Consider the following 21467-nt stretch of genomic DNA (forward strand, 5'->3'; position numbering starts at 1 on the left):
TCACAAATAAACTTCAATTAAAAACACCAAAACAAATAATTCCTAACTCAAGAAACCCATAAACCTCAAACCATCAAAACAAAAATACCACTTATAAATACACACAAAACCAAAAAAATCAATGTAACTATAAACAATACCTTTCAAATGATCCATAAGTATAAAACATATACTGCAATCAAACAAGCCAAATAAATTAACCCCTATACTATAATAAACAATAGTCCAATTACAAATATTAGGAAACACAAAAAAATTACCTACATTCCACTACCTCAACCCACCAAAACAAACACTACATACTCACCATGATAAAAGCCACCGCTAAATAAATAACCTCCCCTATACCTCACACTACAGCCACTTCCACCATTGTAAACCTTAGAAAACATTTCCTTTAAAAATACAATATCTCACCAAAAAAAAATATTTCAACAATAAAACTCAGTTCTAAAACAATCTGATCGACATGTAAACTAAGAAACCTACCATGAAATAAATAGACCGTATCCCTTAGCATACACCATCTACAAACAAAATAAAACTACACAAAAAATTATTGAAAACCACCTTAAAACAACTAAACAGAAAAAAACTTTTAAAAATATTAAAATTGCATCTAACAAAACCTCCACCGGCCAGGCTGGCCCTAGGTAATCTGAATCCCTACATACAATAAACAAAAACAAAACCCCAATCGCACGTATCAGAAGCCTATTTAAAAAAAAAAAAAAAAAAAAAAAAGCTACTTAAATTAATTCTACCTCAAATACAAACAAACCCATCCATACAGTTACCTTCCCTCAAAAACCAAATTACAGGCAATAAATAATACCAAAAAATAACATGAAACACTATGTACCACCAAAGAATGCAATATTGAATAAAAGCACCATATAAGTAATAAAGTAATAAAAGCACCGCATAGAAGTACCACTATTTATTAAAATCCCAGGTGAAGGGGGATTCCCCCAGTTTGAACACAGACAATAAAAGGAGTTTCTTTCCTCAATTTAAACTCTTTTGTCCTCAAAACCCCCTTTTTTTTTTTCTAGGGACGCCAGGGAAGGATTGGGAAGACAAAATTGAAAGGGAAAAGGAGAAAAGTCCCCCCTACAAATCCACACCGGCTCACCTGCTCCTGCTGCCCGGCACAAAGGTTTGTCCCTCGGCATCTCCTGAAGCAATACTCCATATCCGAGGGTTCCCCCAAACTCTGTAAGACGAGCTCGCCATCATCCCGTAAGACACTCCAGAGAGCCTCGCAGAAGCTGCTCCCTCCGGCAGCTCCACGCTAGAGTGAGCTGAGGCTCCCCGCGTAAGCAGCTCGGGCAGGAGCCACCTGCCCCTCATTATCCTTTACAGCTCACGCCTGCGGCTGCTCTGTCCCCTCGTTATCCTAACAGCTCACGCCTGCAGCTGCTGCCAGCCCGAGGGTGAGGGCGGGGCAGAGGGAACTTGCTGCAGACATTTCACTGTTTGCACCGACACACTGGGGCACCGGGCTTTGCTTGCTAGGGATAAGCAAAAATTTAAGAGTTGACTTTTCTTGTTGTCATCATCCTTGAAGAAAGGAAAAATATATCAGGACTCGTGTGACTTCTCTGTGAACACAAAGTGCAAGGAACTTGGGAGGGGGAGGTCTTAAAACAACACCGGTTTCCTATAGCAGCAGCTGCTTTTGGTGCACACTGAAGCTTCTCTAGGCTTGTTTCAACGCTCTGCAGCAGTTAAGAGAGTACCACCTATTTAGGGGATACTGTAAAAGCTTTAGCTTTTCTAGAGATTTTCTCACCCCTTAAAACTGTATTTTATATTTCTATTTTTGTTACTTATATTTTTCTATTTTTGTATTTATTTAATTTGTGTTGACTTGTTTATTTTTTAAACTATATGAATTCATTTACCTAACACATCAGAACCACAATGAATTAAAATTAAATTAGCCTCGTTTTCTAAGGGGTAAAGATTTAATTTTTATTTAATAATGTTGGTATGTTTTCTCTGTCATTGTTTTTTCTTGGGGGGCAGTGTTTGTAGGGGCTTTTGTTTTGGTTTTTGTTTTTCTGTTTGCTTTGTTTTGGAGTTCTTTGTTAATAAACAAAGAGGTTCAGAGAGGCACAAAATAAAATGTCAACTTTGTTTTATTGCTACCTCTGAAATACAACTCGACACCAAGTTATTGCTGGTAATACTGTGTATGGGTAGAATGAGACCTGTTAAGGGGTTGAAAGGAAAAAAGTGGCAGCATGGTGCTGAATAGCTCCTGCTTTACCAACATGAATTTGGTAAATTTCCTTGGAAATGTGCCCTACAATGTACAAAAACTCCAATTAGGATGGAAAACTGGAAAAAAAAATATATTCTCTTACTAGAATCAGAGAGAGAAAAAACATCAAATAAAAGGAAGAAATAACATCTAAATCCCAGCTTGCCTGGAAAACAAGCTTAGGCATTTCTAATACTGCAAACTTTTGGAACAGTCATCAAGTTGGTGGAAGTTCATGGAACAACAAATTTAAATCTGCTTCCTCTGCTCTAAGTTTAAAGGGAAGTGGAAATTCAACAGGTCCAGCTACTCCTATCCAAGAATGATCTGTGTTTTGTGGGAGTAACAATGCAAAGAAACTCGAATCTTACTTGTATTTGACATCGGAAACTCTCAGCAGAGTTGGGAAGTTTCAGTGGAACAAAAGCACCACACTTCCTGCAATAACAAAATTGGACTCGGCAAGTCAGGAATTTTATTTACACATCCACGGACGAGGAGGGGGATGACACCAGGAATACACTCCAGCTGAAAGCAAGGATTTATTGGAAAAGGCAGGAAATCAAACTGACAGTCTCTGTCCAGTTATGGCCAGGCAATTATCCAGGAGTCAGAAAGAAAAGTGGGAACCTTGGACTGGGATAAGGCCTTCCAGTGGCTTCACTTCCTACTGGCTCTCTCCTTTTTGCCCACAACCTGGAAGAGGAAAAGCAACAGGAATAAAGTCTCAAACAGGATGGCCTTGGTCCAGGCAGACTGAAATGCAGCTCCCAGGGAGGGAGGCCAGGCTGTGCCTCGGGGAGCTCCGGGAATCTGGGATTGCCCGTGGGATTCAAGGGCTGGAAAAGCACACCCACCTGCCAGGTTCAGTGCTGGGACAGAGCAAGGCCGGGGCTCGGGGGCAGCAGTTAGAGCTGGGACTGCAGGAGAACACCCCAAACCCGGGTTAAACATCCGGCACGACACGCAGCACGCTCCGGGAGAAACTCGGGCGGGAGAAGCCCCGGGATGCTCCACGTTCCTTGCCCTTGGCAGCTGTGCCAGGGCCTCCCTCAGAATGCTGACCTCACCGTGCAGCTCCTACAAAACAGGAGAACTTATGGGAATCGCCCAGAATCCCTGGACTTCCAGTTATTAAGAACCACAGCTGCAGCGAAAGGTGTACAAACTCTACTGCAAACCAGTAGGTCTGAGGAGACACAGGACTTTATTCCAGAGGTGGCATGTTGGTGTTACTACTTTAAGCTCCTGCCGCTAGAACATATTTGTACCATAAATTCATTATTGAGGCAGCTAAATTGAAATTAGATTTTTTACAGTAAAGTCAGCCAAAAAAGAGAGTCTCAAAAATAGGATATAGGCCGCACAGTTATTCAAAAAAAAAGTTCTCATTCATGAGCATAACCTGCCAGCCTCTCATGTTTTCAGTCCTTACCATTTATTTTTACCAAGGTGATGATTAAAACCTTGTCAAAAGCTCAAAAAAAAAAAAAAAAATCCAGGACAAGGCAGGTGTTTTCCCAAGTACCCTCAGTGTGGAGCTGTGTCAGCCACAAGTGTTTGCTCCCTCAGCCCAGCCCGGAGCAGGCTCCAGCTGCTGCCCAGGGGGATTACCAAGGGACTCACTTGTTTGAAGCTGTAAACGCAGGTGGCCTGCACTGGAGTGCCAATAAATGTGAAATGTGTGACTCTCACCTTGAATAGCGATCGATCTTCTCAGGGGAGCCCCTCACCCAGGATGGGGGGCTCTGCCACGGATTTCATCCCTCTGCATCTGAAACAAAGTCAGGACAACAGTCAGAGTGCTGCAGGATACCTTGACAGCTCCACACATCTTGTGGCAATCTAGGAATACCCTCTACAGTCTAACCACACCCCACATCACAAATTTCAAGCCCCCGGCACTATTACCCTCGTACCCCTACACCCAGACTGAGCAGCAAGGCAGAGCAGCTCCCGGCCAAACACACACCAACACCCGTGACGCAGCACAGGACAAACGAGGGGACGCAACAGGGACAGAAAACTCTGGGCAAGAAGAATGACCCTGAGGGTCCAGAGAACTTGGAATGAGATGACCGAGGTGAGACGGAAGGTGAGCTGGCCAGGCTCAGAGAACCCTGCAGGAACAAGATGCCATCGGGATGACTTATCCCAAGAAACACAGAGATGGATGCCTGAGAATCCTACGGTCAGAATCCTTGACCTGTCTTTGCATTCTCACAAGACCTAACCCGCCGGAATGGATCAGGGCGGTGCACGGCTGTCAGTACAGCTCAGAACAAGTCCTGAAAAGGCATTGGACTGGATGCTTGTGAAGAGAGATGGATTCTGATGAGTGTCCGAGCAGCTGAGACAAAGGCACCCGGCTGAGGAGCACAGAGATCAGAAATGCTAAGACTGATGCCAGGGGTTTTGACAGGCCCCTGAAAGGACTAAAGGAAAAGACAAGACACCAAACAGACAGAGTGCACAACAGACAAGTGACACAACACACACCAGGACTGCTCTGCCCTGCACACCTCAGCACTGACATGAAAAATGAGACTTTCCCTTCATGTAGCCTAAGGGGTCACATCTTGGTGCCCCCAACTCCAAATCTGACTTAAAAAACCCCTCCCGGTGATCCCTGCCCTGGCATCCTGCTTTCATCCCCTCTGTGAGCCATCACCCTCCACTTATCTCTCAGGCATCCAGGGAGGCAAATCCCTGCCAGGTCCAAAGAAGGCCGCCTCTGCCTCAGGAAAATTCCTGCTGTCGCTGGGCTGTTGTCTCTTAGTCAGCTACAACAAAGAAAACCAAACATGAATGCGTGATCTTAGCAGCCCATCACCCAAACCCCGACAATTCTGCTACTCACTGTCTCCTAAGCTTGCCTGTGTCCTCGGCCCCGCGCTTCAGCTGCGCTCAGAGGCCAACGCCGGCGTCGCAGGGTCTGCCTGGGTAAAGAGCAGACAAGGTGACGTGGCAGCGCTGGAACTTGAGGGGACCCTCCCTCCTCCTCCTTCTCCTCCCTGACTCACCTCAACTCCTCGGCCGTTATCCAAGCCTACCTGGATGGGGCCTTCACAAGGAGAAGATCAAGGCTCCATCACAGACTCCTGGAATGCTCCCGGAGGGCTCACGGGTGAGGTGACCCGGGTCTGTCGTCCCGTTGGTGAGAGGGGAGCTCGGCCTCCTGCGAGTGGACTCCCTAAAACGCACAATAACGGAGGCTTAGAGTTGCACCAGCGAGTGAGGCTTGAACAATAGCAACGGCTTCTGTCCACCCGTCACTGCTCACCTCGCCCACGTCAGCTTGACTGCTGAGATCCGGCTTCACCACCTAAAAATAAAGACAAAGAACAGAGCTGTAACACAGCCATCATTTACACCTCCCCTGCAAACAGAAACAGGGACTGACCTTCTCAGGGGAGCCCCTCACCCAGGATGGGGGGCTCTGCCACAGATTTCATCTCTCTGCATCTGAAAGAAAGTTCGGACAAAAGTCAGAGTGCTGCAGGATACCTTGACAGCTCCACACATCTTGTGGCAATCTAGGAATACCCTCTACAGGCCTACTACACCCCACATCACAAATTTCAAGCCCCCGGCACTATTACCCTCGTACCCCTACACCCAGACTGAGCAGCAAGGCAGAGCAGCTCCGGGCCAAACACACACCAACACCCGTGACACAGCACAGGACAAACGAGGGGACGCAACAGGGACAGAAAACTCTGGCAAGAAGAACGACCCTGAGGGTCCAGAGAACTCGGAATGAGATGACCGAGGTGAGACGGAAGGTGAGCTGGCCAGGCTCAGAGAACCCTGCAGGAACAAGATGCCATCGGGATGACTTATCCCAAGAAACACAGAGATGGATGCCCGAGAATCCTACGGTCAGAATCCTCCACCTGTCTTTGCATTCTCACAAGACCTAACCCGCCGGAATGGATCAGGGCGGTGCACGGCTGTCAGTACAGCTCAGAACAAGACCTGAAAAGGCATCGGACTGGATGCTTGTGAAGAGAGATGGATTCTGATGAGTGTCCGAGCAGCTGAGACAAAGGCACCTGGCTGAGGAGCACAGAGATCAGAAATGCTAAGACTGATGCCAGGGGTTTTGATAGGCCCCTGAAAGGACTAAAGGAAAAGACAAGACACCAAACAGACAGAGTGCACAACAGACAAGTGACACAACACACACCAGGACTGCTCTGCCCTGCACACCTCAGCACCGACATGAAAAATGAGACTTTCCCTTCATGTAGCCTAAGGGGTCACATCTGGGACATCCCCAGCTCCAAACCCGACTCAAAAAATCCCTCCCAGTGATCCCTGCCCTGGTACCCCACTTTCATCCCCTCCCTAGTTCCGAGCCCTCCACTTATCTCTCAGACGTCTGGGGAGGTGAATCCACGCTGGGCCCCAAAGAGGGCCGCCTCTCCTTCAGGGAAATTCCTCCTGTCACTGGGCTGCTGTCTCATAGTCAGCTACAATAAAGAAAACCAAATATCAAAGCATAATCTTAGCTGCACATCAGCCAAAAACCAGCAGCTCTGCTACTCACCGTCTCTTAAGCAGCACCGGGTCCTCGGGCCCCGTGCGTGCTTCAGCTGAGCTCGGAGGCCGATGCTCGCAGCGCCAAAGCCTTAGAGGCATTACTGGCACCGAGCCCACCCACCGTGGCCTCCATTAGGGCTGTGAGCATCCCCGGTTAGAGCAGGACAGGAACGCAGGGTGGACATCCCCGGTGAACCTCAACCCTGTGGACTCTGCCCCACCACTGTCACTTCCTGCCTGGCCCTAGCTTAGGGTTACTGCCTGCACCTCTCAGGACTTCTGGCCTTGTCTTGCATTAGGATTGCTGCCGGCACCTGCTCTCAGGGAAACAGTGTTGGCAGCAGCGCTGTGAGGGCTGGTATACCTGTACTCTGACTTGTATCCTAGGCTGTACCCCCGATTTTCACTGTGTGTTCTCTAGACCTCGAGTCCTTTACTTCTCAAGCCCTCCTTCAGCCTCTGTGTGCCACTGTAAACTCCCCCTGCTGAACCCTACTAACCCTACGCCTTGCAACTGGCATTGCTCCTAATCAGGACACTCCTGGGCCAGGAATCCCCTGCTGCAGCCTAACCCTGTGGACTCTAAAAGAAGGCCAATAATGTGAAGCTCCCTAGAACATGGAGATGGGTCAGAACTGCCCCGCCCAGCAAAGGCTCTGGTGATGCTGAGGAGAAACCCTCACCCTTTACTTTTGAAGGGACCACCCCACTAGGGCCTTCTCTTCTAAGGTAACTTTAAATCACCTCCCGGGACTGAAAAGGTTTTTTCCCTTCTCCTGACCACCAGCCCCAACACTTAGCTTTTGGAACACGAGTGGAACGTCCGTCCTCGACAGAAATGAAGATGTCGGCACCGCAGACGTCGACGTGTTCTCAGCATCCGCTTTGGGGCTGCCATATCCAGACTTTGTCTCCGCACCTCCTCGCGCTACCTAGGATCACAAAACAGGAAATGTGACTATCCCCCTCCAGAAGAGTAATCCCCAGGGCTCCTCTGCACCGCTGCCCCAGCTCCCCCTCAGATCTTCACTCCGCTCCAGAGGCTGACAGGAGTGGACCCAGCAAAAGGAAAAAGTAAATGCTGAGCACATCGCTCACCTATGGGTCACCCTGCCTAAAGGGCAACTCACCGGCTCTCTCTATTCCTTAGCACGCCTGGGACAGCAGTGGCACCTGCAAAGAAACAAAAGAAGCAAAAAATCATGCTGAGTTACTGTGAAACAGCAACCTCCCCAGTCTGACTGAAGCATGCCACAAGTATACCTTAATGCTGCACCCATCTGGCCTCTGGGGCCAGCACATCTGGCAAGGGGACAACCTAAAGTAAAAAAAAAAAAGAACAGTGAATGCTTAGAGTTGCACCAGCAAGTGAGACTTGAACAATAGCAACTGCTTCTGTCCACCAGTCACTGCTCACCTTGCCCACGTCAGCTTGACTGCTGAGATCCAGCTCCACCTCTGGGAATTCCTTGCTGTCACCAGACTGCTGTCTCTTAGTCAGGTACCGTAGAGAAAACCAAATGCTGATGTACAATCTCAGCAGATCTGTTGGCCGGTCAGTGAGGGGGTCTCCCTGTAATACCAGTGGACCACCTAAAACACACAAACAATAATGGAGGCTTACAGCTGCACCAGAAACACCACTACCCTGACCACACAAATACATGAATACTAGAAAAGAAAAAACAAAAAATAATGCAGCAAAAAAAGCCAACTCTTATTACTATAAGTCCAACTACCAAATATAATAAAAATAACCCCCATGTCCAATCCCCTCAAAAAACCTTCAAAATATATACCTGCAACCCCCTCAATCCTAAAACTAAAAGATCCATTCAACTATAAACAGCATCTCCCAAATTTTCCATAATTATAGAACACACACTAAAACCAAACAAGCTAAATAAATAAATCCCTGTAATACAATAAACAATAATTGAATTATAAATATTAGAAAACCCTAATAAATTAGCTACATCACACTACCCCAAACCCATCAAAACAAATACTACACACTCACCATAATAAAAACCACCACCAAATAAATAAAAACCTCCTTTACATCTCACACTACAGCCAATTACACCATTGTAAACCTTAGAAAACACACCCTCAAAAAACACTGTATCTCACCAAAAACAATTCAACAAAACTCAGTTCAAAAATACTCTGACCGACATGTAAACTACAAAACCTAACACGAAAAAGAAACCATATCTCTCACCATACACCATCTACAAACAAGATAAAGCTACACAATAAATCAGTCAAAGCCACTAAACAGAAAAAATAGCCCTACCCAACTTGAATCCCTACATATCACACACAAAACCCCAATACCACGTATCAGAAGTCTAGCAAAAAAAGCTACTTAAATTAATTCTACCTCAAATACAAACAACCCCTCCAACAAAGTTATCCTCACTCAAAAACCAAATTACACATAACATCAAAAATCAGACAAAACACTACACGCCACCCAAGAGCATAATACTTAATAAAAACCACATAGAAATACCACAACTCATTAAAAATCCAGGTGGAAAGTTTTCTTCAGTTTGAATACTGACAACCACAGAAGAAGAGTTTCTTCACTGAATTTGAACTCCTTTTCTCTCCATAACTCCTTTTATTTCCTGGGAGCACCACAGAGAAATTAGTAAGACAAAGCTGCAAAGAAAAAAAAAATCTCCCCTACAAACCCATGCTGGCTTACCTGCTACGGCTGTCCGGCACAAAGAAACCCCCCACACCCACGTGCTCCTGCAGGCGCTGTAAGAAGCTTTCCCACCACCGCAGAAACCACGCTGAGCTCCTCACGGCCCGATGCCAAAGTGAACTCGGGCTCCTCTATTAAACCGCCCCCGGCTAGAACCGGCCCCTCATTATCCTTTACAGCTCACACTTGTGGCGGCTCTGCTGCCCTCCTCATCCTGACGGTCACACCTGGGGCTGCTCTGTCTCCTCACCATCCTGTGACAGCTCTCACCTGCAGCTGCTGCCAGTCCGAGTGTCGGGGCAGGGGAAGAGGGGACTTGTGCTCATCCCCGGAGAATTCGTTGTCCGCACCTGACGCGCTGGGGCACCGGGCTTTCCTTGATAGGGATAACGACCCCTCTTCTCCTGCACGTGCCCAAGGCTAAAACTGGGATTCCACCTCCTAAATTCCGTATGTGTGAGGGTCATAATCCCCAAGGAAATCCCCCCGCAATCGTTACCCTCCATTTACAATTTTTCCTTTGGAATCGTTGCTAACTTGTCTTTCTGTGCAAGGGTTCCAAACGTTCATTGGGAGTTCAGTAGCCGGGTTGGTTTGTTTATAACTTAGCTGACAATCCCAGGCTAAATCCAAACACCCAGAGATACAGGGAAATATGGAGACAGTTTATAAATATTGCCCAACCCTTACCCTGAATTCTTCATCACACATCCTCGGAGCAGATTTACTCCATCCTTTCTTCCCAGCAGCAGCTCTCCAGCACAAATCTCACTTCTCACAACTGTTTCTTCCCACAAACCAAACAGAAATCTACTACGAGGCGAGGCGGGGAGGGGCGAGGCCGGTCTCGGGGCAGAGCCCCCGGGCCCTCAGGGCGGGCCGGGGGGACCGGAGCAGAGCCCGGGCCGGGTTGGAGCCGGAGCCGGTCTGAGGGCGGAGGCCCCGGGCCCTCAGCGCGGGCCGGGGGGCGGGGGCGGTTCCCGGGGCCCGCTGTCCAATCAGCACTGCCGATGCCTCAGCGAGCCCGCCAATCGCGGGGATTCAAAAGGGTGGCGGAAGTAGCTGCTGCTCTATGGGCTCGGTGAGGAACGCCCCGGTGGGGTCCCGGCGCCGTGCACTTGGGACCCGCCCCGCGCCCCTGAAGCCGCGCCCCCGGTACTGCCCGGCCCCGGCTGCCTCCGGGCCCCGCCTCACAGAGCCCCGGCTCCGCCCCGGCTCCGCCCCGACCCCGCCCCGGCTCCGCCCCTGCTCCACCCCGAGCCCGCCCCGGCTCCGCCCCGAGCCCGCCCCGGCTCCGCCCAGAGCCCGCCCCGGCTCCGCCCCTGCTCCGCCCCGAGCCCGCCCCGGCTCCGCCCCGAGCCCGCCCCGGCTCCGCCCAAAGCCCGCCCCGGCTCCGCCCCGGCTCCGCCCAAAGCCCGCCCCGGCTCTGTCCCGAGCCCGCCCCGGCTCCGCCCCGAGCCCGCCCCGCCTCCGCCCCGAGCCCGCCCCGGCGCCCCGCGCTGCCCGGGATGGGGGCGGGACCATCGCCCGCGGCCCCGCCCCGCCCCTCACAGCTGAGCCGAGCCGAGGTTGCTCGCGGCCCTGCGCGGAGCCAGGCGGGGCCGGGAATGGGACCGGCCGTTCTGGTTCGGGTCCTGTCAGTGTCGGCTGCGGCTCCCGAGCGGTGCGGCCCCCCTCGGCGGGCGGGCTGTGGGTCTCGGGGCCTGAGGACCGGGCTGGCGTTGCGGTCGGGATCGGGACCGGGATCGCTGCGGGCGGCAGGAGCCGCTCCTGCTCCGCCTGCAGCCGGAGCTGCGCTGGAGTCCTGGCGGGGCTCTGGGCACGGGAGGACGGCGGCGGCGATTGCCTCTGATAACCTCTGATATCGACCCCCCCACAGCATCATTGATCCCCACCCGAGTGTCACTGACCCCCCCCAATGTCATTGATGCCACCCCAATATTCCATTGATCTTCCCTCAGCGTCGCTGACCCCCCCAAAATTCCATTGATCCCCTCCACTTGATCCCGCCCTTTTTCTCCCCTCACGTTTCCCGCCCTTTTTCGTGGGGAACCACCCCTGAGGGGTCCTGTGGAAGGATTCTGGAGGTCCGAGGGGTGAATTTGGGGTTTGGAGGGAGGTTTTGGGGGGTCCCAGGGATGGATTTGGGGGTTTTTGGGGGTCCAAGGGATGGATTTGGGGGTCCCGGGGTGGATCTGGGGTCCTGGGGAGGTTTTGGGGGGTCCCAGGGGTGGATTTGGGGTTCATGGGGAGGGGTTTTGGGGGGTTTTTTGAGGCCTCAGGGCTGAATTTGGGGTCCGGGGAGAGGTTTTGGGGGTTTTTTGGGGTCCCAGGGGTGAATTTGGGGTCCGGGGAGGGGTTTTTGGGGGTCCCTCACCTGCAGGGCGTCGCGGGGGTGGCAGGGGGAGGGGGCAGCGGGGGGGGCCCAGCGCCCACCCCCCCTTGGGCTTCAGGAGGGCGTCGATGAGACCGAAACAGCTCGGGCGGGGGGGGTCAAAAACGGGGAGGGTCACGGGCTGGAACCCCCCAGTGCCCCCCAAACCACCCCCAGGGCCCCCCCCGACCTCCAGGAGCCCGCAAAACCCTCCTCAGGTTCCTTTGATGCCTCAAATGGGCCGCCCAAACCTCCCGAAGATCCCCCAAAAACACCCACAGCAGCCCCTTGAGACTCCCCGCAGACCCCCCAAAACCCCCCAAACCCCTCCAGGACAACTCGGGACCCCCAGGACCCCCCAAAATCCACCCCCCCCGTCCCCCTGAGGCCTCATTTGACCCGCTCCACGTTGCGGACAGGCACCAGCTGATCAAGCCACAAGCACCAGCACCTGCGGGACTGGGATGGACTGGGAGCACTGGGAGGGTGATCAGAGAGAACTGGGATGGACGGGGAGTGGACTGGGATGAACTGGCAGGCGTGTGGGGGTCCGTGGTGGGCACACGGTGCCTAACTGGTCTATACTGGGATGGGTCTAATGGCCTCAGGGGAGGGGGTGTGGCCACACCGGTCCAGACTGGGAGGGGTGTCACCATGGCGCCGGAGGCGGAGTCGAGGATACGAGCGAGGCAGGGACACCTAGGGGACAGCCAGGGCACCCCCAGGGACGCCTAAGGAACAGCCAGGGCACCCCCAGGGACACCTATAGGAAAGCCTGGGCACCCCAGGGACAGCCAGGGAACCCCAGGGACACCTAGGGGACAGCCAGGGCTCCCTCAGGGACAGCCAGGGCCCCCCAAGGGACAGCAAGGGCACCTCCAGGGACACCAAAGGGACAGCCAGGGCACCCCAGGGACAACTACGGGAAAGCCAGGGCACCCCTACGGACACCTAAAGGAAAGCCTGGGTACCCCAGGGACAGCCAGGGCACCCCCAGGGACACCTAGGGGACAGCCAGGACACCCCAAGGGACACCCAGGGGACAGGCAGGGCACCCCCAGGGACACCTAGGGGACAGCAAGGAACCCCAGGGACACCCTGGGCACCCCCAGGGACACATAAGGGACAGCCAGGGCACCCCAAGGAGAGCCAGGGCACCCCCAGGGACATCTAAGGGACAGCCAGAGCACCCCAGGGACACCCAGGGCACCCCCAGGGACACCAAGGGGACAGCCAGGGCACCTTCAGGGACACCTATGGGACAGCAAGGGCACCCCCAGGGACACCAAGGGGACAGCCAGGGCACCTCCAGGGACACCTAGGGGCCAGCCAGGGCACCCCCAGGGACACATAGGGGACAGCCAGGGTACCCCCAGGGACCCCTAGGGGCCAGCCAGGGCACCCCCAGGGACACGTAGGGGACAGCTAGGGCACACCAGGGACAGCCAGGGCACCCCCAGGGACACCTAGGGGACAGCCAGGGCCCCCCAGGGACACCTAGGAAGACAGCCAGGGCCCCCCCAGGGACAGACAAGGTACCCCTAGGGGACAGTCAGGGCACCCCCAGGGAGACCTAAAAGATAGCCAGGGCAGCCCTGGGACACCTAGGGGACAGCCAGGGCACCCCCAGGGACACCTAAGAGACAGCCAGGGCACCCCAGGGACAACTAGGGGACAGCCAGGGCATCCCCAGGGACACCTAAGAGACAGCCAGGGCACCCCCAGGGACACCTAGGGGACAGCCAGGGCACCCCCAGGGACACCTAAGAGACAGCCAGGGCACCCCCAGGGACACCTACGGGACAGCCAGGGCATCCCAGGGACAGTCAGGTCCCCCCAAGGGACACCTAGTGGACAGCCCGTGGACCCCAAGGGACACCTAGGGGACAGCCAGGGCACTCCAGGGACACCTAGGGGACAGCCAGGGCAACCCCAGGGACACCTAGGGGACAGCCAGGGCGCCCCCAGGGCCACCTAGGGGAAAGCCAGAGCACCAAGAGCTCCAAGTGCTCTCCAAGGCAGGCTCAAAACCCTTACCAACGATTGGCTTTAATAAAGCAACTCACACAAAGTCACCAGCACCACACGGTTGGTCTGTAACGGCTGCAACAAAATACGCCCTCCTGGAAGCAGTTCAGCACTTACTGATCACTTCTTTGTTTTGGCACTTCCCAGCCAGGGCCTGCGGGGCCTCCTGCAGATGCAGGTCTTCGCTGACAAGGCTCCACTTGTGCAGCAGCAGCAGGATTAGGGGCAGGAGCAGGAGCAGCTCCCTGAAATTTTAGAAAATATTAGAAAAATACAGGCAAAAATCTCACCTCTGTCCTCCCCTAAGAACATCCCTAGGACATCATCCCAGTTTTTCCCAGCTAGGAGCTGCAAGGAATTCAGGCAGGGGAATTGACATCAGGGAACAGCTTTGTAAAGTCAAAGGCAGAAAGAGAAGATCCACCAGCAAAGGGCAGGAAAGGGGAAAGGTTTCTGAAAACATTTCTGCAGTCTAATTAATAATTATTTCTGCTTCCCCAGCGAGAAGAACACAAACTCACAGCCATTCAGGCCTGACAGTCCCCTGCAGCCAGAGCTCAGCACACATCCACAGAAGCAAGTCCAGCATCTGAAAGAAAAAAAAAAAAAAAAAAAAAAAAACAACAAAAAAAACACAATCAAACCAGAAGGAAAAGGTGATTTCTTTGGCTTCAAAGTTATTTCAAGTTCTTAAAGCCCAACACAGCTGATAGGAGAAACAGAGTCAGGGCTCCTGGCAGACAGAGGGTGTTTTCCCCCCCAGGGGACTGCAGAGGAATTGTCTGGGACTTGGACTGTCCCTCGGGGTGACACCAGTTGCTGTGACTTCTATCATTCCATATGTTTGACTCCCAAAACTTCCCAGCCCAGGGGCTTGAGCTGACAGGGCAGCACAAAGATTGTTCTCTGTGTGGTGCCCAGATTTGGGGTTCACTGTCACCTTTGCTAGTTTAGATGAATTATACCCACGGCCCCGAATTCCCTGCGCAGTTCCCGCTGCAATAACCTCACAGTGCCTCACGGAGCACGGATATTCCCACGCAGAGCTGCTGCTTGAATGCCAGACGTGTCAGGAACCAGCAGAGCTTCCAAGGAAGCTCAGCAGGATGGGGACAGGATAGGTTTCTATTCCATAGATTTGGTTAATTATAACCCTCACCCCCTGGGGGTCACCTGTCAGATTTCCCTGGAATTCAGCCACCCCCTGAGCTCGGGCTCCAGGTGATGTTTCAGAGCAGGAGAAGGCACTGGCCGGCCTGTGCTGAGGCAGCCCCTGTGCCCTCGGGAGGACACAGCTCCCTGCAGGAGCTCAGCTCCTTTCCGAGCCCCAGCAGTGGCCTCTGCAAGTGCCTTTCCCTCAGGCAAGGGACGCCCATCCCTGCCTTCAGCACACCTCCAGTGGGACCCACCTGCAAAAGCTTTCCATCGCTTCTGCACTCCAGCCGGCTCCCTGGAAAAGTCCAGACTTCATCCAAACGAAACTCCATCCCACTCAAACCTTTGATTTTGAGGCATCTCCGAGGGCCGTTGCTCTGGATTTAATTTCTGTGAGGGAGGAGCGCCTTGGCTTTAATGCTGCCGACGGGTGATGTCCTCAGGCTGAAAGGGAGGGGATTTGGGGTGGCCAGGACATCCCTGGCAACTGTGTGGGAGCTCCGGGAGGTGGGAATTGCTGTCTGAGCCCCTCTGCAGACAGCCCGAGCCGCCGTTCCCAGGCAATGCCAGCTGTTCCCCGGGGAGCTCTTGGGCTGTGGGTGCCTCTGTCCGGGCTGCAGCATCTCCCCGTGCCCGGCGGGAGCAGCCCCTGGCCGAGGAGCCGCGGCAGCCCCGGGGCCGTGTCCGTGCCAGCCCCGAGCCCGGCCCCGGGCCCTGCGTTTGGCCGCCGCTGCCACGGGCGGGGCCCCGCAGGCACAGCTCCTCCCTGCACATCATCCCAGGGCTGCTGGCCCCGCTGGGGCTGCCGGCCTCCTTCCTCCCTGCGCCTCCGGGCACCCGGGACACCTGCAGGAAACCCCGAGGGACACTGCAGGCGGCACGGGGGGGCACCGAGGCCTCCGGCCAGAAAAGCAGCCCCGGCCTCAGCAGCTGCCATCATTTTGGCCCGGCAACACTCACCTGCAGGAAACGCCCCTGTGCGGGTGGGACCGGCCCTGCCTCTCTGCAGAGCTTTGGCCGTGGAAGAAGGGAAGCCTCAGGACTCGTCCTGCTCCTTTCCGCCCGGAAAGAGACTTTGTGTGAGTACTTTTACGGCAGCTGTTGGGTAAATCCTGGAAAGGACAGGAAATCAGCGTCACTGGAAGAGCTTTGTGCTGTCGTGAGCTGCCAGCCACTTCTGCCCTCGAGCCATTCCAGGGGCTGGTGTGTGAAGCAGCTTTGGCAGAGAAGGCGGCACTGCACTTACCTTAGTGGGGCCAAGCGTTGCCATCCTATGGAGGTCCATCCCCACAATGCAGAGATTGGTTCAGCTGCTTGGAGCAGAGTCCGGGTAATGCCAAGGTGCTGAGTTCGATTCTCAAACGGTCCGTCCGCTTGAGAGTCAGATTTTAGGATCCCTCTCAGCCTCAGTATATCCTGTGACCTGGAAATAAGAGGAAAATTCTCGGCTGAGTTTTAATAAAACAGCTTTTGCCATTGCAGGGTGTGAGCTGCACTCGGCGATTTTCGGCCGCGACGAGCCCCACGAGCCTTCCGCCCTTCCTTGCCGCCATCTTGGTTGCGTCTGAGGCCACTTCCGGTCCCGCCGGCATCTTTTTTGCGGCTCGACATAGGCCCCGGCAGGTGTTTACACAGACGCCTGACTATATCCACGAATTTAAAAGCAAACGCGGCGCGGCTGAGCACACGGTCGGTGTCCCCACACCTGGAGACGCCGCGGAAAATTGCGCCCGGGCGGCGCCGTAGTCGGGGTTTCGTGCAGGCATCTGGGTAAACGCCTATAGGGTCCTTATTTTTCCCGCCCTTTTGGCCGCCCTTTTTGGAAGGTCGGGTGCCTCGCGCCTGGGCGCCATTTTGTGAGGGGCGTCGCGTGACTTCCGCTTTTCATTGCCGCCATCTTTGTTGTGGCTGAGGCCACTTCCGTCCCGGCCGCCATGTTCTTGGCGGCTCGGCATAGGCCCCCGGCAGGTGTTTACACAGACGCCTGACTAAATCCACGAATTCGAACGCAATCGCGGCGCGACTCAGCACACGGCCCGTGTCGGCACACCTGGAAACGCCGCGGAAAATTGCGTCCCGGCGGCGCCGTAGTCGGGGTTTCGTGCAGGCGTCTGGCTAAACGCCTATACGGTCCTTATTTTTTCCCGCCCTTTTGGCCGCCCATTTTGGAAGGTCAGCCGCCTCCCGCCTCGGCGCCATTTTGTGAGGGGCGTCGCGTGACTTCCGCTTCTGCTTGCCGCCATCTTTGTTGCGGCTGAGGCCACTTCCGTCCCGGCCGCCATGTTCTTTGCGGCTCGGCATAGGCCCCCGGCAGGTGTTTACACAGACGCCTGACTAAATCCACGAATCCGAACGCGGACGCGGCGCGACTGAGCACACGGCCGGTGTCCGCACACCTGGAAACGCCGCGGAAAATTGCGCGCGGGCGGCGCCGTAGTCGGGGTTTTTGTGCAGGCATCTGACTAAACGCCTATAGGGTCCTTATTTTTCCCCGCCCTTTTGGCCGCCTTTTTTAGAAGGTCAGGCGCCTCGCTTCTTGCCGCCATCTTGGTAGTGGAACCCACTAAAATGCCCCCTCGGCTCCTCCCACAAGCGCCTGACTCAATGGACTGCCGCCCGCGGCGCCGCTGCGCCCTTATCCCGTGTCCGCACACCCGCAAACGCCGCGGAAAATCGCGCCCGGACGGCTCCGGGGTCCGGGTCGCGCGCGCAGGCAGCCGGCTGCCACGCGCCCGGGCTCCTTGCCTTTTTCCCTCCCTTTCGGCCCTGAGCTGCGGGCGGGCGGGCGGCAGCGCCGCCCCCGAGCTCACAATGCGGGGCTGCCACGCGCGTCGGGGACGGGCGGGGGGGGACAGCTGCACTACCGCTCTTTGCCCACACGGTGGCAGCATTGCCGCACAGATCAGGCGGGACGGGCACGGGGGACAGCTGCACTACCGCTCTTTGCCCACAGGGTGGCAGCATTGCCGCACAGATCAGGCGGGACGGGCGGGACGGGACAGCTGCACTACCGCTCTTTGCCCACAGGGTGGCAGCATTGCCGCACAGATCAGGCGGGACGGGCGGGGGGGGACAGCTGCACTACCGCTCTTTGCCCACAGGGTGGCAGCATTGCCGCACGGCTCCCCATAAATCCTCCCAAAAAATCCCCCCAAAAATCCTCCAAAAAATCCCCCAAATATCCTCCTAAAAATCCCCAAAAACTTCCCCAAAATCCCCCCCAAAATTCCCCAAAATTTCCTCCCAAAAATCCACCACAAAATCCACGAAATCCCCACAAAAATCTCCTCAAAAATCCTCCCAAATATTCCTGCAAAATTCCCCAAATATCCACAAAAAATCCTCTCAAAAATCCCCAAAAATCGCCCCAAAAATCCCCGAAAATATCCTCCCAAAAATCCCCCCCAAAATCCCCCAAAAATCCCCCCCAAAATTCTCTAAACATGCTGCAAAATATCATCCAAAAATTAAAAAAAAATCCTCCCCCAAATTCCCCCTAAATCCCCCAAGAATCCCCCCAAAATCCTCCCTAAAAATCCACAGAAAGATCCTCGAAAAACACCCCCCGGGAATCCCCAAAAATATCCCCAAATTCGCCCCAAAAATCCAATCAAAATCCCCCAAAAATCCTCCCCAAAAAATTCCTAAAAATCCCCCTAAAAATCTCCCCTAAAATTCCCCAAAATTCCCCCCCAAAACACCTCCAAAAATCCCCCCCAAAAATCCTCCAAAAAATCCCGCCAGGTTCCCCCAAAAATCCTCCCAAAAACCTCCCAAAATTACACCAAAAATGCCCCCAAAAATCCCCCCAAAATCCTGCCAAAACTCCCCCAAAAATCCCCGACAAATCCCCCTAAAATCCATAAAAATCCCCCCAAAAATCCCCAAAAAAATCCTCCCAAAATTCCTGCAAAATTCCCCAAATATCCACAAAAAATCATCCCAAAAATTGCCCCTAAAATCATCAAAAAATCTCGCAAAATTCCCCAAAAATCCTCCCAAAAATCCCGCAAAACCCCCCCAACATCTCCCCAAAAAAGCCTCCAAAAATCCACAAATATACCTCCACACTCCCACAAACTCCCCCCAAAAATCCCCAAAGAAATTCCCCTATAATCCAGAAAAATGCCCCCAAATCCTGTCGTTTTCTTCAATCCGTGTTTATTTGGTCACATTTGAAATGATGGTTCAAACCAGACGAATTCCTTCCCCTAACACATCACAAACACAGGTCATTAGAATTCAAGGAGCCTGGTTTCCTAAGGGGTCCAATTCCCATCTCCATTCCAATCCCATTGGCGTATTTTCTCTTTCTCCCTGTCTGCTGTATGTCTGCTGGGGGGGCCGGGGGGTCGTGGGGGCTTTATTTGGTGGGGTTTTTCCGTTCGCTTCCCCTAAGCCCAACCCAAAATTGAACACAAGCAGCTCTGCCCTCGGCAAGGCAGGAAAGAACCAGCCCCGTGTGTCCAAGGAACAGCAATCAGGCCGGCATTCAGCTTTTAATGGCATTCATGGAACTGAAAACGCAGCAAATTGAACTTCACAAAGAGATGAATCCAGGCAATTAAACAAACACTTGGCAAGTTTTCCTGGGAATTCCCAAAACTCTGCGGACACGGTGCTGAACAATTCCTCATTTACTAACGTGAATTGGGTCCCTTTCCTTGGAAATGTGCCCCACCACGTCCAAAACTTCCAGTTCGGATGGAAAATTGGCACTGGCTAGAAACGTTCCCTTCCTAAAATCAGAGAGAGGAAAACCATCAAATAAAAGGAAGGAATAACACCTACATCCCAGCTTGCCTGAGAGACAAGCTCAGCAATTTCTAACGTGGAAAACTTTCCCGACAGCCAGGAAACCGGTGGGGTTCGTGGAACGACGATTTCAAATCTGCTGCCTCTGCTCGGATTTTCAAGGGAAGGGAGAATTAAAAAGGTCAAGCCACTCCTATCCCATAGGAATGGACCGAATAATCCCTCTATTTTGTGGGAGTAACAATGCAAAGAAACTCCAATCTTACTTGGATTTGACACTGGAAACCCTCAGCAGAGTTGGCAAGTTTCAGTGGAACAAAAGAGCCACAATTCCTGCAATAACCAAAATTCACCTTGGCAAAAAGAGGAGGAGGAGGAGGAGGACGAGGAGGAGGACGAGGAGGAGGAGACCAGGAACACACTCCGGCTGATAGCAAGGATTTCTTGGAAAAGGCCGGAAATCAAATGGACAGTCTGTGTCCAGTTCTGGCCAGGTAATTACCCAGGAGTCAGAGAGAAAAGTGGGAACCTTGGACTGGGATGAGGCCTTCCAGGGGCTTCACTTCCTACTGGCTCTCTCCTCTTTTTGCCAACTACCTGCAAGAGGAAAAACAACAGGAGTCAAGTTCAAACACGGACAGGATGTGCTGGCTTCAGGCAGACTGCAGTGCACCTCGCAGAAATCACTGAAAGGCATGAAAGGAACCAAGGGAAATTAAAGAAGAGCTGCCACCTCCAAGGGCTTCCCAAGGCAGGCTCAGAACCCTTACCAACGATTGGCTTTAATACAGCAACTCACACAGAGTCACCAACACCACACGGACACAGCACCGTTCTTTTGGAGTGGAGTTCTAGAGAAATATGGAAGAATGGAAAAGCCTTCCTAAACCCGGAAACTCCTTGAAGAGATAGACAGGGCACAGCTGCTGACAGAGCCTTGGGATTCAGGGGGGAAAACTCCAAGTTTTCAGTCTTTAGCATCTTCCACTCTGCCATCGTTGACAGCAAACACGGCTTCAGCCTCAGGGAGACGCGGAGAACTCCGAGATTTTGCAGATCCTGCTCTCACCTCTCGCCCCATATTCTTCCTTTCTTCCAAAACGATGACAACAAGAAAAGTCAACTATTGCAGTTTTGCTTGCTTGATGTGTTTTTTGGTTTTACTTACACGTGACTTTCAGATCCCCATCCACACTCAGAATCATTCAAACCTTCGAGCACAGAGCCTCCAGGCACCGCTTATTTCTTCTGAGATTTGATTCAAGAAGACCATTTTTCAGAACCTGACATGAGATTGGCAACTAAGTTCCATTTTACAGCTCTTCCCCTTTTTAAACTGTGTTTCCTCAAAGCTTCCCAATTGTGCTAAGCTTAGAATTCACCCCAAGGAAGACCTGAAAAATGCCTTGCCATTTCCTTTCCTCCTCCCCCAAGCCCCATCAGGCTGGCAGAAGGCATTAGTACTGTTTCCAGAGCAGTTGGCCTCACTTGTACTGTTGGTCTGTAACGGCTGCAACAAAATACGCCCTCCTGGAAGCAGTTCAGCACTTACTGATCACTTCTTTGTTTTGGCACTTCCCAGCCAGGGCCTGCGGGGCCTCCTGCAGATGCAGGTCTTCGCT

General features: G+C 53.2%; 4 long non-coding RNA genes across 5 annotated transcripts; all 4 read right to left on the bottom strand.

The window, feature by feature from the left end:
• Positions 1-2721: 2721 nt before the first annotated feature.
• On the bottom strand, positions 2722-5416 carry LOC136304957 (uncharacterized). The gene is made up of 5 exons (XR_010724912.1): positions 5293-5416; positions 5130-5208; positions 3965-5052; positions 3127-3349; positions 2722-2965 (listed from the first exon to the last, which is right to left on the bottom strand). It is a non-coding gene; the product is annotated as an uncharacterized lncRNA (long non-coding RNA).
• A 1-nt stretch (position 5417) lies between these two features.
• LOC136304958 (uncharacterized) lies at positions 5418-5974 on the bottom strand. The gene is made up of 3 exons (XR_010724913.1): positions 5673-5974; positions 5553-5594; positions 5418-5462 (listed from the first exon to the last, which is right to left on the bottom strand). It is a non-coding gene; the product is annotated as an uncharacterized lncRNA (long non-coding RNA).
• Positions 5975-6912: 938 nt separating this feature from the next.
• On the bottom strand, positions 6913-9947 carry LOC136304955 (uncharacterized). 2 transcript variants are annotated; one of them, XR_010724910.1, is made up of 5 exons: positions 9804-9947; positions 8232-9450; positions 8078-8132; positions 7945-7987; positions 6913-7746 (listed from the first exon to the last, which is right to left on the bottom strand). It is a non-coding gene; the product is annotated as an uncharacterized lncRNA (long non-coding RNA). The 2 variants fall into 2 exon arrangements; XR_010724909.1 differs by having other exon boundaries at positions 9531-9947.
• Positions 9948-19575: 9628 nt separating this feature from the next.
• LOC136304951 (uncharacterized) lies at positions 19576-20606 on the bottom strand. Its single transcript, XR_010724903.1, has 2 exons — positions 20348-20606; positions 19576-19829 (listed from the first exon to the last, which is right to left on the bottom strand). It is a non-coding gene; the product is annotated as an uncharacterized lncRNA (long non-coding RNA).
• Positions 20607-21467: the final 861 nt, after the last annotated feature.

Source organism: Chamaea fasciata, unplaced genomic scaffold (assembly GCF_029207755.1).
Source record: "Chamaea fasciata isolate MVZ Bird 193981 ecotype frontalis unplaced genomic scaffold, bChaFas1.0.hap1 SCAF_229, whole genome shotgun sequence".
Taxonomy (NCBI): domain Eukaryota; kingdom Metazoa; phylum Chordata; class Aves; order Passeriformes; family Sylviidae; genus Chamaea; species Chamaea fasciata.